At 47.3% G+C, this 12,500-nt stretch overlaps 1 protein-coding gene across 2 annotated transcripts in view; it reads right to left on the bottom strand.

Moving 5' to 3' along the window:
• The window catches only part of LOC109902694 (phospholipid phosphatase 3-like), a 39,470-nt gene that overhangs the window by 20,257 nt on the left and 6,713 nt on the right, over positions 1-12,500 (bottom strand). The gene's annotated exons all lie outside the window — the stretch shown is intronic.

Genomic DNA, 12,500 nt, shown 5'->3' on the forward strand with positions numbered 1-12,500 from the left:
GTGTGTGTGTGTGTGTGTGTGTGTGTGTGTGTGTGTGTGTGTGTGTGTGTGTGTGTGTGTGTGTGTGTGTGTGTGTGTGTGTGTGTGAGCGAGCATGTATGAGAGGGTGCCTGTTTAGTGCCGGGTGCCTGTTTGATTGGCTTTGGGGTTCATTTTGGGGTTGCGCTCAAGAGGATGGATTCCTTTCTGAACTTCTAGTGGCACTATACATGGCTTTAGACCCAGACAGCATTAGAACTATATATACCCTGCTCACTTCTCACTGACTAAAATGTAAACTAGGGGAGGGAGGGGAGGATGGGGGTGAATGGCCGGAGTTGTAGCGAAGAGGAATAGGCATTGTGATCTGCTCAAACAGAGGATTTCCTCTCTGTCTCTCTGTCACACAGACCATGGTCAACCCTGACCGTGGAGACAGAAGGACAGGGGACAAGGATAGAGGGGAGGGGGGGGGGGGGGGCTAAAGGGTTTGACCCTGTTCTCCCTGTTAGTCTATTAAAGCTACACTCCTCCTTTTCTGTCTCTCCTCCGCATGAAGATACTGTAGATCAGCTCAGTATTAGTGTGTAACTGTGTTTGTGTGGGTGGTCATGACAAGGCCTTTTGTGAAAAAGCTGGAGAAACTGGAGGGGAAATGTGGGAAAAGGTTCAGTAGGGTACCTGACACCTTTTTATTTGTTTTTTATTTCACCTTTATTTAACCAGGTAGGCCAGTTGAGAACAAGTTTTCATTTACAACTACGACCTGGCCAAGATAAAGCAAAGCAGTTCGACACATACAACAACAGAGAGTTACACATAAACAAACGTACAGTCAATAACACTAAATAAAATACAATTTGAAAATCTATGTACAGCGAGGTGTACACCTTTCTGAGGAACTGAACATTCTATCTGGTCCTAATTGATGACGTTCATTAGCTGAGCCCTAGTTCCGCTATAGAACACTGTGTGTGTGTGTGTGTGTGTGTGTGTGACATTAAGCCATGTGTGGACCCTGAGGAACTATTGCACTTTGCAAGGTTCGAGATTAATGGTCCGGGGTCAGAGAGTGACCTCACACAAGATGAGTGCTAGCCTGAAGTGTTGTAGGCCTACCAATGACTTGAACATCTTCTCTCCTCCCTTCTTTCTTTATTTAACTAGGCAAGTCAGTTAAGAACAAATTCTTACAATTGACACTGGGCCAATTGTGCACCATCCTATGGGATTCCCAATCACAGCCAGATGTGATACAGCCTTGATTTGAACCAGGGACTGTAGTGATGCCTCTTACACTGAGATGCAGTGCCTTAGACCACTGCTCCAGTCAGGAGCCCTTCTCATACTTTCGATTCCTGTTCTCCTCTCCTCTCTTTCCTCGCATTTTCAATTCTACCCCACAGCTGATCTGTGTATGAGTGTGTTTGATAGAGCTTTGTCTACACAAGCTGCTGTCACACACACACACACACACACACACACACACACACACACACACACACACACACACACACACACACACACACACACACACACACACACACACAAGCTGCTGTGTCAGCAGAGCAGTGTACAGAATGAATGGCCTCTTTTCTGCTGCAGTGAAAGGGCAGCCAGCTAGCCAGGGCTAGGCAGGGTAGGGGGTGTGGCTCAAACGTGCTTACTCTGAGAGATTTTATTCACACCAATAAACAACCAGCTTTTTACACAAAGGCACCTGATTGGACAACCTCTGGGCCAGGAGACTTTACAGACATGCACCTGTAAATGTCCCCCCCCCCCATAGAGATGGAAAGAGGCCTCATCATTCTATCTGTGCTATTATGGCATCTGTGACAGCATGGGCAGCGCCATTGAGGCAATCTCCATTTTGAAGTAGTCCATTTTCTTCTTCACAGTTGGTTGATCCCTCCTGATGACCCGGTTGGAGTCACTAGGAGGGATCAGCCAATGAAGTTGGAAGTCCCATCCAGTTGACTACATTAAAATGGTGGAAGCCCTCAATGCCGCTGCCCACGCTAATACTGCCTTTTGGCCACTATAGGTCTCTATCATTCTCTATGAGCTCCCCCTACCCTCTACCCCTAGCCCTTAAGTGTTTTTAGATCTGAAGGAAGAGAGTAGCTGTTACATAACTCAACCTTCCCCCTAGTCTTTTCTTTGTAAGGGGAAAAACAGCTGCTTTCCATAGGATGGGGAGGCTGTGCCCAGCACCACACTTTTGAGGCAGTGCTGCTGTGCCCAAAGTTCAAACGATTTGATCTTCCACCTGCTCCTGTGCCTGACCCCATGGGGACTGGGGAGTCCAGCACATTTCTGCCATCATGTGAAATCTGGTTTAGGAGGGAAACCCGACACCACATATGACTCCAGCAGCACACAAACTCCCAGAGCTATATAGAGTATAGACTATAGAGTCTGGAGCCGTCTGTCAGGCCCGCTGGGCGTTTCTCTATTGTTGCTATAATGGTGTTATTACAAAGACCTGGTCTGGAGAGGAGGGCTGGATACCCTTTGAAAGTTGATGGCCCTCCTCTCCTCTACCCCTCCGTCTCTCTACCTCTACTCATTCCCCTCTCCTCCTTCCCTTCTCCACCCATCCCTACCTCAAGGCCCTGATATCAGAGCAGCAGAGTTCCAGCTGTCACTAAGGGCAGAGTGTACTGTAATAGCGGCTAGGGTGTCTCTGTCTGGGCTAGAGATCAGGGCTGGTTTCCCAAAAGCATAGTAGCACTAAGATCATCTTAATTCCATTTAAACTAAATGGATGAAAGATTAACTTAGTGCTACCATGGTTTTGGTAAACCAGCCCAGACCTGCTACCCCTGTCATGGACTACAATAATGACTACTGCCAACCACAAGTCAGTATGTGTGTGTGTGTGTGTGTGTGTGTGTGTGTGTGTGTGTGTGTGTGTGTGTGTGTGTGTGTGTGTGTGTGTGTGTGTGTGTCTGTGTGTGTCTGTGTGTGTGTTCCTAAATCAAGACAATGGGTGTTAAATCGTGGCTAGGCTGTGAATGTTCTCGGTATTGTTCTCCAGTGAAGCTGTGAGCCTGTCAGCCTCTCCTCTACAGACCTCTGTATGTAAACAGGATAGAGAGATAGAGATAAGGACAAGAACTAAAAGCTGGATAAAACCACAGCCAAACAACAATCTTACACAGTGTAATATACAGCCACATATCAACAAGCTCTCTGTCTCACTGCAGAATCAGACGTTTGTCCATAAAAGTCCAATTTGGAAGGTTAAGTTTAGGCACTACTTACAAATGGTTAAGGTAAGGGTTAAGGTTTGGGGGTAGGGTTAAAACATTACCTGGACAGATGTCAAATTTCGCAGTGGATCTTGAGCGACCTGGCTGCCCATACAGCCACCTCTGTAAATCAGTCTCCTGTCAACTAAATGACCAGCCAATGACACTGAGGGAGGGGAAGAGTAGCTGAGAGATACACAAGAAGTGAGGAACTCTCTCTCAATTAAATTCAAAGGGCTTTATTGGCATGGAAAAACATGTTTACACTGCCAAAGCAAATGAAATAGATAAACAATCTCTCTCTCCCTTCCGCTCTCCCTTTATCTCTCCCCCTCCATCCCTCGCTATACTAGAGGACTATTAGTGCTCATTAGCGATACGATACAAAGAGTCCAGACGCATCAAAAGAACCATTGTTCCCCTAAACAGTGAATATCTCCCCACCCCGAGAGAGAGCAAGATAGTTAGTATTGAGGACAGAGGGGCCGGTGTGACATTGAAGAGAAGAGATTAGGCCCTATCAGGGAAGGTAAGGCCAGACAGAAGGGAGAGAGGTAGAGAACAGAGGTAGAGACCAGAGGTAGAGACCAGAGGGAGAGACCAGAGGTAGAGATCAGAGAGAGAGACCAGGGGTAGAGACCAGAGGTAGAGACCAGAGAGAGAGAGACCAGAGGGAGAGACCAGAGGGAGAGACCAGAGAGAGAGACCAGAGAGAGAGACCAAAGAGAGAGACCAGAGGGAGAGACCAGAGAGAGAGACCAGAGGTAGAGACCAGAGAGAGAGAGCCCAAAGAGAGAGACCAGAGGTAGAGACCAGAGGGAGAGACCAGAGGTAGAGATCAGAGAGAGAGAGACCAGAGAGAGAGACCAGAGGTAGAGACCAGAGGTAGAGACCAGAGAGAGAGTCCAGAGAGAGAGACCAGAGTCAGGGAGAGGGAGAGACCAGAGGGAGAGACCAGAGGTAGAGACCAGAGGTAGAGACCAGAGAGAGAGACCAGAGAGAGAGACCAGAGTCAGGGAGAGGGAGAGACCAGAGGGAGAGACCAGAGGTAGAGACCAGAGGTGGAGACCAGAGAGAGAGACCAGAGAGAGAGACCAGAGGTAGAGACCAGAGAGAGAGACCAAAGGGAGAGACCAGAGGGAGAGACCAGAGAGAGACCAGAGAGAGAGACCAGAAGGAGAGACCAGAGGGTAGAGATCAGAGAGAGAGACCAGGGGTAGAGACCAGAGGTAGAGACCAGAGAGAGAGACAGAGAGAGAGACCAAAGAGAGAGACCAGAGGTAGAGACCAGAGGTAGAGACCAGAGGGAGAGACCAGAGGTAGAGACCAGAGAGAGAGACCAGAGTCAGGGAGAGGGAGAGACCAGAGGTAGAGACCAGAGGTAGAGACCAGAGGTGGAGACCAGAGGTGGAGACCAGAGAGAGAGACCAGAGAGAGAGACCAGAGAGAGAGACCAAAGGGAGAGACCAAAGGGAGAGACCAGAGGGAGAGACCAGAAGGAGAGACCAGAAGGAGAGACCAGAGAGAGAGACCAGAGGTAGAGACCAGAGAGAGAGACCAGAGGTAGAGACCAGAGGTAGAGACCAGAGAGAGAGACCAGAGAGAGAGACCAGAGGGAGAGACCAGAGAGAGAGACCAGCAGTAGAGACCAGAGAGAGAGACCAGAGGTAGAGACCAGAGAGAGAGACCAGAGGTAGAGATCAGGGGGAGAGACCAGAGAGAGAGACCAGAGAGAGAGACCAAAGAGAGAGACCAGAGGGAGAGACCAGAGAGAGAGACTAGAGAGAGAAACAGAAGGGGTGGTCAGATGTTTGTGTGTGATTCCCACACACAGAATTCCACTTAACACACACTTGAAACCCAAACTTGAAACCCACACTTAGAACATACTGCTAAACACCCTGGAATTACATTCAAGAGTTCAACACCACTCTAAAACAGTTTGTGGAAGAAAGACCCCCACACACACACAGAAGACAGTTACAGTGAGACCTCATCCCAATCACTCAACCTGCTGCTGACAGCACGCACAAGGGGACTGCATATGGCAAACACACACACACACACACACACACACACACACACACCACACACACACACACACACACACACACACACACACACACACACACACACACACACACACACACACACACACACACACACACACACGTCCAGTCCAGTCCAGTCCAGTCTGTCACATTATAGTCTCATACACCAACTGTGTGTGATGTACTTATATATATTTTTTTAACTAGGCAGGTCAGCCAAGAACAAATTCTTACTTACAATGACGGCCTACACCGGCCAAACCCTAATACGATTGTGCGCCGCCCTATGGGACTCCCAATCACAGCTGGTTGTGATACAGCCCAGAATCGAACCAGGGTCTGTAGTGACACCTCTAGCACTGAGATGAAGTGCCTTTGAACGCTGCGCCACTCAGGAGCCCTAAAAGTGGTAGTTCCACTGGAGCCATTATACCCAGTAGTCAGAGACCAGCTGGCTGTTTAAGGGACACACATCAGCCTGGGCATGGTGCTACAGTAGCTTATCAATATGCACACAGTCCGGGTGCCCTATATGACGGTTGGTGTAGTCAACATGCAAGGATCTCAATCTACTGTAGTTATGCAACCCAGTACATTTCTGGAGCTAAAGCCTCAGGAGCTGCCTCACCTTTGTAGCTCAGTTGGTAGAGCATGGCGATTGTAACGCCAGGGTAGTGGGTTTGATTCCGGGGACCACCCATACATAAAATATATGCACGCATGACTGTAAGTGGCTTCAGATAAAAGCATCTGCTAAATGGCATATATTACACAACACAGGGTCTGAATAGAGAAGCAATCCACACGCATAGGCCTAACCATATACCAACTATCCCATGATATCACAATACCAAACCAGAAATGTCCTATAAATTATATGAACCATGTTCACATGCCTGACTGTATTAATGCACAGAACTGTAAATGAATGGACAAGGGGAGCATGTGTGCACAATGTGTGTATACAGTAAATATCAGGCATAGTACTGCAGACCTCCTCTCTCACCATAATACAGCTATGGCAGAGGAGAAATGAGTGGGAGTGTATATATAATTATCTCTAGATTATATATTAGATTACATATAATCTCGTCAATCCAATAATGGTTTGTCTCTTCACTCCTGAAGTATACAGACCTGTAGACATATCGGTAGTCTGTGTCCCTGTGAGTATAAACACAGCTTCTCTTCCCATATCAGCCTAATGATTCCCACTCCAACTGTTGTCTGTCTGTAGTGTGGGGGCCGGGATCATTGTGTATATACTCAAAAGTCTAGCCCCGTAAAGGGCTATAATACCGTCTGGAGCTGTAAGAATGGGGTTGTAATACTTCACTGTAAACACAACTGTGTTTGGTCTACAGGAGAATAAACAGCACCGGACACAACAATTAACCCTAAGTACGTGTTTGTTTTTTGTGTTTGTCTATGTCTCTGTGTGTGTGCCCGTGCGCGTGCGTGTGTGTGTGTGCAATAAGCTCTCACAGTCTCACTGCAGAATCAGATGTTTGCCCATAAACGTCAAATTCCAAATGGTTAAATTAAGGGTTTGTGATAGGGTTAAAGGCCCAGTGCAGTCAAAAGAAAATCGGGATATTACCCTGTGTTTTATATACAGTATTTGCACACTATGAGGTAAAATAACACTGTGAAATCGTGAAAATTAAGAAGTCATTCCCCCCTCCATCCTTAACTTATCCTAAATAAGTCTATATAACATACTGTCGTTGTTAGAATTTTTTATATCACAAACAAAACTGGAGTTATAACCAGTTTTAGGAGGGAATGTCATTTTTTGAACGTTCTCCACGTTGCCCCTCCTTCTCCCAACATTTGAAGGTGCCGTGCCCAATTGATAATCACCCGATAATTGCCTCGAAACTGAACCTAAAATATACCGAAACTAATTTTACACATATAACAACAGATTAAATATGATGGGAAAGAATGGGTGAGTTGATGGCGAGTAGCAGCGAACAATGCTTAATTATGTAATCACCAATTGTGAATGAAGAATGGGGCAGGCCATTCTACTGTATTTATCTACTCATTATAATCTCTAAATGATATGTCCCCTATATTAGTCCACCAAATCCAAGTAGTCTTATCAGTCTACTCTGGCCTACTTGGAGTACACAGTGAGAGTACACAATTTACAATGGCATGAAGACCAGACGAATGGATGCGCATGCTGTGTTAGCATTGCTGCAAAATCTGAATGAAAACGACTCAGATGGTGGGGACGTTGCACACTGATCAGGTGCCCGTCTCCCCACCTAATAAAACGGTGAGGCAGCAGAGAGGAAGGAACGACACTGTTTGGATAGAACAAGCCGGTGACAATGCTATGGGCCAATTATCAGACCAACATGTCATCACTGACTGTGCGTCTTGGTGGTTGGGGAATTTATTTTTATTTGGTTGTTATAAAGCTGTTACCGCATTCCAACACAACTTTCTTTTTCATAGTTGTAACAAAGGTACTCCACCAATAACATTTATTAAAACACTTGAAGTTGTGTTTTTCATTTTTACATATAGCCTACAGAAACATAAACAAAAAAAATGCTGTGTTATTTGAAATTAATAAAAAAAATTGTCATATTCTAATATTACCTAAGACCTTCATAAACACAACAAAATCATTATTTTTGCCAATATAAAATGTATTAATTACACTGTTAGAATGTTGCTGTCACGCACTGACCTTAGAGATCGTTTTGGTCAGGGCGTGAGTTGGGGTGGGCATTCTATGTTTTGTTCTATATTTCTGTGTGTTTGGCCGGGTGTGGTTCTCAATCAGAGGCAGCTGGTTGTAGTTGTCTCTGATTGAGAACCATACTTAGGTAGCCCTTTCCCACTGGGTTTTTGTGGGTAGTTAATTTCTGTTTAGTGTTTTTCACCTTGCAGGACTGTTTTGGGTTTTCCCTTTGTTGTTTTTGTTTATTCAGTGTTCAGTTCAATAAAGAAATATGAACACTTACCACGCTGTGCTTTGGTCCGACTACTCTTTCTCATCCGACGACGAAAGCCGTTACAGAACTACCCACCACCAAAGGACCAAGCAGCGTGGTGTAATGGACTCCTGGACATGGGAGGATATCCTGGACGGGAAGGGACCCTGGAGGCAGGCTGGGGAGTATCGCCGTCCACAGGAGGAACTGGAGGCAGGCTGGGGAGTATCGCCGTCCACAGGAGGAACTGGAGGCAGGCTGGGGAGTATCGTCGTCCACAGGAGGAACTGGAGGCAGCTAAGGCTGAGCGGCAACATTACAAGGGAACACTGCTGGCAAGGAAGCCCGAGAGGCAGCACAGGCGATCATGGGACTGGTCAGGCCCCGGGCTATGGGGTGAAATTGGAGGTGAGCGAAAGAAGCGAAGCCGAGACTGTGAAGGAGTTGATGGGGAGATTGGAGGAGAGAGCAATGAGAGAGCTGCTGTGTTGGTGCATGAGGCACGACATCCGCCTGACGGAGCGTGTCCGCGATTTGATGTCACCTGAGTCAGCTCTCCATACTCATCTTGAGGTGCGTCATAGTCGTCTGGTGAGTACTGTGCCAGCCCCACGCACCAGGCCTCCTGTGCGCCTCCCCAGCCCTGCACGTCTTGTGCCAGCTTGGCGCTACAAATCTCCAATACGTGCTCTGAACCCGGTGCGCTACATTCCAGGTCCCCGCATCTGCCGAGCTAGGGTGAGGATCCAGCCAGGACGGATAGTGCCAGCCCTGCTCTCCAGACCTCCAGTGAGTCTCCTCAGGCCAGGATATCCTGCGTTGGCTCTGCGCGCTGTATCTCCAGTGCGTCTGCACAGCCCAGTGCGTCCTGTGCCTGCGCCCCGCACATGCCGGGCTAAAGTCACCATCCAGCCAGGACGGGTTGTGCAGGCCCTTAGTTAGAGACCTCCAGTGCGCCTCCACGGCCCGGTCTATCCTGTGCCTCCTCCACGGACCAGGCCTCCAGTAGGTCTCTCCAGCCTGGTGAGTCCTGTGCCTGTTCCCAGAACCAGGTCTCCTGTGTGTCTCCCCAGCCTGGTGAGTCCTGTGCCTGTCTCCTGTCCGGAGCTGCCAGAGTCTCCCTCCTGTCCGGAGCTGCCAGAGTCTCCCTCCTGTCCGGAGTTGCCAGAGTCTCCCTCCTGTCTGGAGTTGCCAGAGTCTCCCTCCTCTCCGGAGCTGCCAGAGTCTCCCTCCTCTCCGGAGCTGCCAGAGTCTCCCTCCTGTCTGGAGCTGCCAGAGTCACCCTCCTGTCCGGGGCCCGCGGCGAGGGTCCCCGCACTAGAGCCGCCACCGCGGAAAGATGCCCACCCAGACCCTCCCCTATAGGTTTAGGTTTTGCGGCCGGAGTTTGCACCTTTGGGAAGGGTACTGTCACGCACTGACCTTAGAGATCCTTTTAATGTCTCTATTTCGGTTTGGTCAGGGCGGGAGTTGGGGTGGGCATTCTGTTTCGTTCTATGTTTTCTATTTCTGTGATTTTGGCCGGGTGTGGTTCTCAATCAGAGGCAGCTGTCTGTCGTTGTCTCTGATTGAGAACCATACTTAGGTAGCCCTTTCCTACTGGGTTTTTGTGGGTAGTTAATTTCTGTTTAGTGTTTTTCACCTTGCAGGACTGTTTTGGGTTTTCCCTTTGTTGTTTTTGTTTATTCAGTGTTCAGTTCAATAAAGAAATATGAACACTTACCACGCTGTGCTTTGGTCCGACTACTCTTCCTCATCCGACGACGAAAGCCGTTACAGTTGCAGTCAGAATGACTACTCATTAGCTCGAAGGGGGGTCCCTTGAGGCCCAGCGGTTCTAGTGTTAAAACCCCCAAATAAAAAATTGTCTAACACTGGGACTCAGCACGCGACCCTCAGCTCATGGCTTACCCCCATCCGGTATCCCCATCTACAATGCCCTAGCAAAACCCAAGCCTACTTGAAGTCATCTTCGGACATCCTGCTTACCTGGACGGATGTCTAATTTCGCAGTGGATCTTGCGCGATCTGGCTGGTGTGTGTGTGTGTGTGTTTACAGTTGCCATGTGAGCCACCTATGGTTAGATTAGTCATCCATCCAACAGGCGCCTGGCAAACACTAGCCCTAACAGCCTGCCTGTAGACCACTCATGCTAGGCCCAGCTACATCTATAACTCATTACTTCCACAGACCCAACACATTCCTCCCTCTACAGGGTCCCACTCGCACCATCACTCCACTGATTGGAGGGAGAGGGAGGAGGGGAGGAGGGAGATGGCAGAGTGGAAATGGGGTTACAGGGAGGTAGAGAGAGGGAGAGGGAAGAGCCAGAGGTAGAGGGATGTGAAGAGGAGGGGGGAAGGGTGGAAAGTGGACGGTATTATGTTTCACAGCAAAGTGAGCCACACCTACGTCCGACTGACACTACCTTTCCGTTTCCCACCCTTTCCTGAGTGCCCCCTACACACACACACACACACACACACACACACCAGATGTCACTTCAAGAGAGCTTGGTACTGCTGGCTGATGAGGAATGTAAGAAATTCTGGAAAATATTTATAGAGCCGGTTGGTCAGTCAGAGTAAAGTGGCTGGGGAAGTAGATGTACAGGTAACTGCCAAATTAAAGGAAACACCAACATAAAGTGTATTAATAGGGTGTTGGGCCACCATGGGCCAGAACAGCTTCAATGCACCTTGGCATAGCTTCTACAAGTGTCTGGAACTCCATTGAAGGGATGCAACACCCTTCTTCCACAATAAATTCCATAATTTGCTGTTTTGCTGATGGGTGGAAAATGCAGTCTCAGGGGCCGCTCCAGAATCTCCCATAAGTGTTCAATTGGGTTGAGATCTGGTGACTGAGACAGCCATGGAATATGGTTTACATACTTTTCATGCTTATCAAACCATTCAGTGACCACTCGTGCCCTGTGGATGGGGACATTGCCATCCTATGGAGGCATAGCCATGGTAGCCAAAATGATGGCCTGCCTAACATTTTTATACATGACCCTTAGCATGATGGGATGTTAATTGCTTAATTAACTCAGGAACCACACCTGTGTGAAAGCACCTGCTTTCAATATACCTTGAATCCCTCACTTTCTCAAGTGTTTCCATTATTTTGGCAGTTACCTGTACCTTTTACCAGAGGAGGAGAAGTACTGGGTTAACGAGATGTATGTGACTGAATGGGTTAAAGCTAGAATGTGAAACTGATGTAATATAATGTAATGCTATAGGTCTTAATGGGAGGTAGAGACGAGGGTTAATGCTAACAGGCTGTAAGGCTACTCTCTCATCTGCCACAGAGACTGACTTCAGGTCAGACTGCACATAAAAACGCACATTACCTCAATTCTTATGTTCAGCTAATGTTAACATGGTAACAGGGCTGAGATTTCACTCAGCTGTATTTCGAAATTAACAGGAGATGTGTCTCTGCTCAAATTAATAAGATTGTCCGCTATAGAGACTAGAGGTCGACAGATTAATCGGAATGGACGATACCTTTATTATAATCTTTATACCTTTATTATACCTTTATTTAACCTTTATTTAACAAGGCAAATCCGTTAAGAACACATTCTTAATTTCAATGACGGCCTAGGAACGGTGGGTTCACTGCCTTGTTCAGGGGCAGAACGACAGATTTTCACCTTGTCAAATCGGGGGATCCAATATTGCAACCTTACAGTTAACTAGTCCAACGCTCTAACCACCTGCCTCTCGTTGCACTCCACAAGGAGACTGCCTGTAACGCGAATGCAGTAGAAGCCAAGGTAAGTTGCTAGCTAGCATTAAACATATTTGATAAAAAACAATCAATCAATCATATTCACTAGTTATAACTACACATGGTTGATGATATTACTAGTTTATCTAGCGTGTCCTGCATTGGGGGATGATTTAACAAAAGCGCATTTGCGAAAACAATCGTTGGATGAATCTACCTAACCATAAACACCAATGCCTTTCTTAAAATCAATACACAGAAGTACATATTTTTAAACCTGCATATTTAGCTAAAAGAAATCCAGGGATGCCACCCGTTAGATAAAGTACCGAACGGTTCGTTTTCGAAATGATAGTTTCCGGATTCGACCATATTAATGACCATAGGCTCATATTTCTGTGTGTTTATTATAATTAAGTCTATGATTTGATATTTGATAGAGCAATCTGACTGAGCGATGGTAGGTAGCAGCAGGCTCGTAAGCATTCATTCAAACAGCACTTTTGTGCGTTTTGCC

The sequence above is a fragment of the Oncorhynchus kisutch genome, linkage group LG13, assembly GCF_002021735.2.
Source record: "Oncorhynchus kisutch isolate 150728-3 linkage group LG13, Okis_V2, whole genome shotgun sequence".
Classification (NCBI taxonomy): Eukaryota; Metazoa; Chordata; class Actinopteri; order Salmoniformes; family Salmonidae; genus Oncorhynchus; species Oncorhynchus kisutch.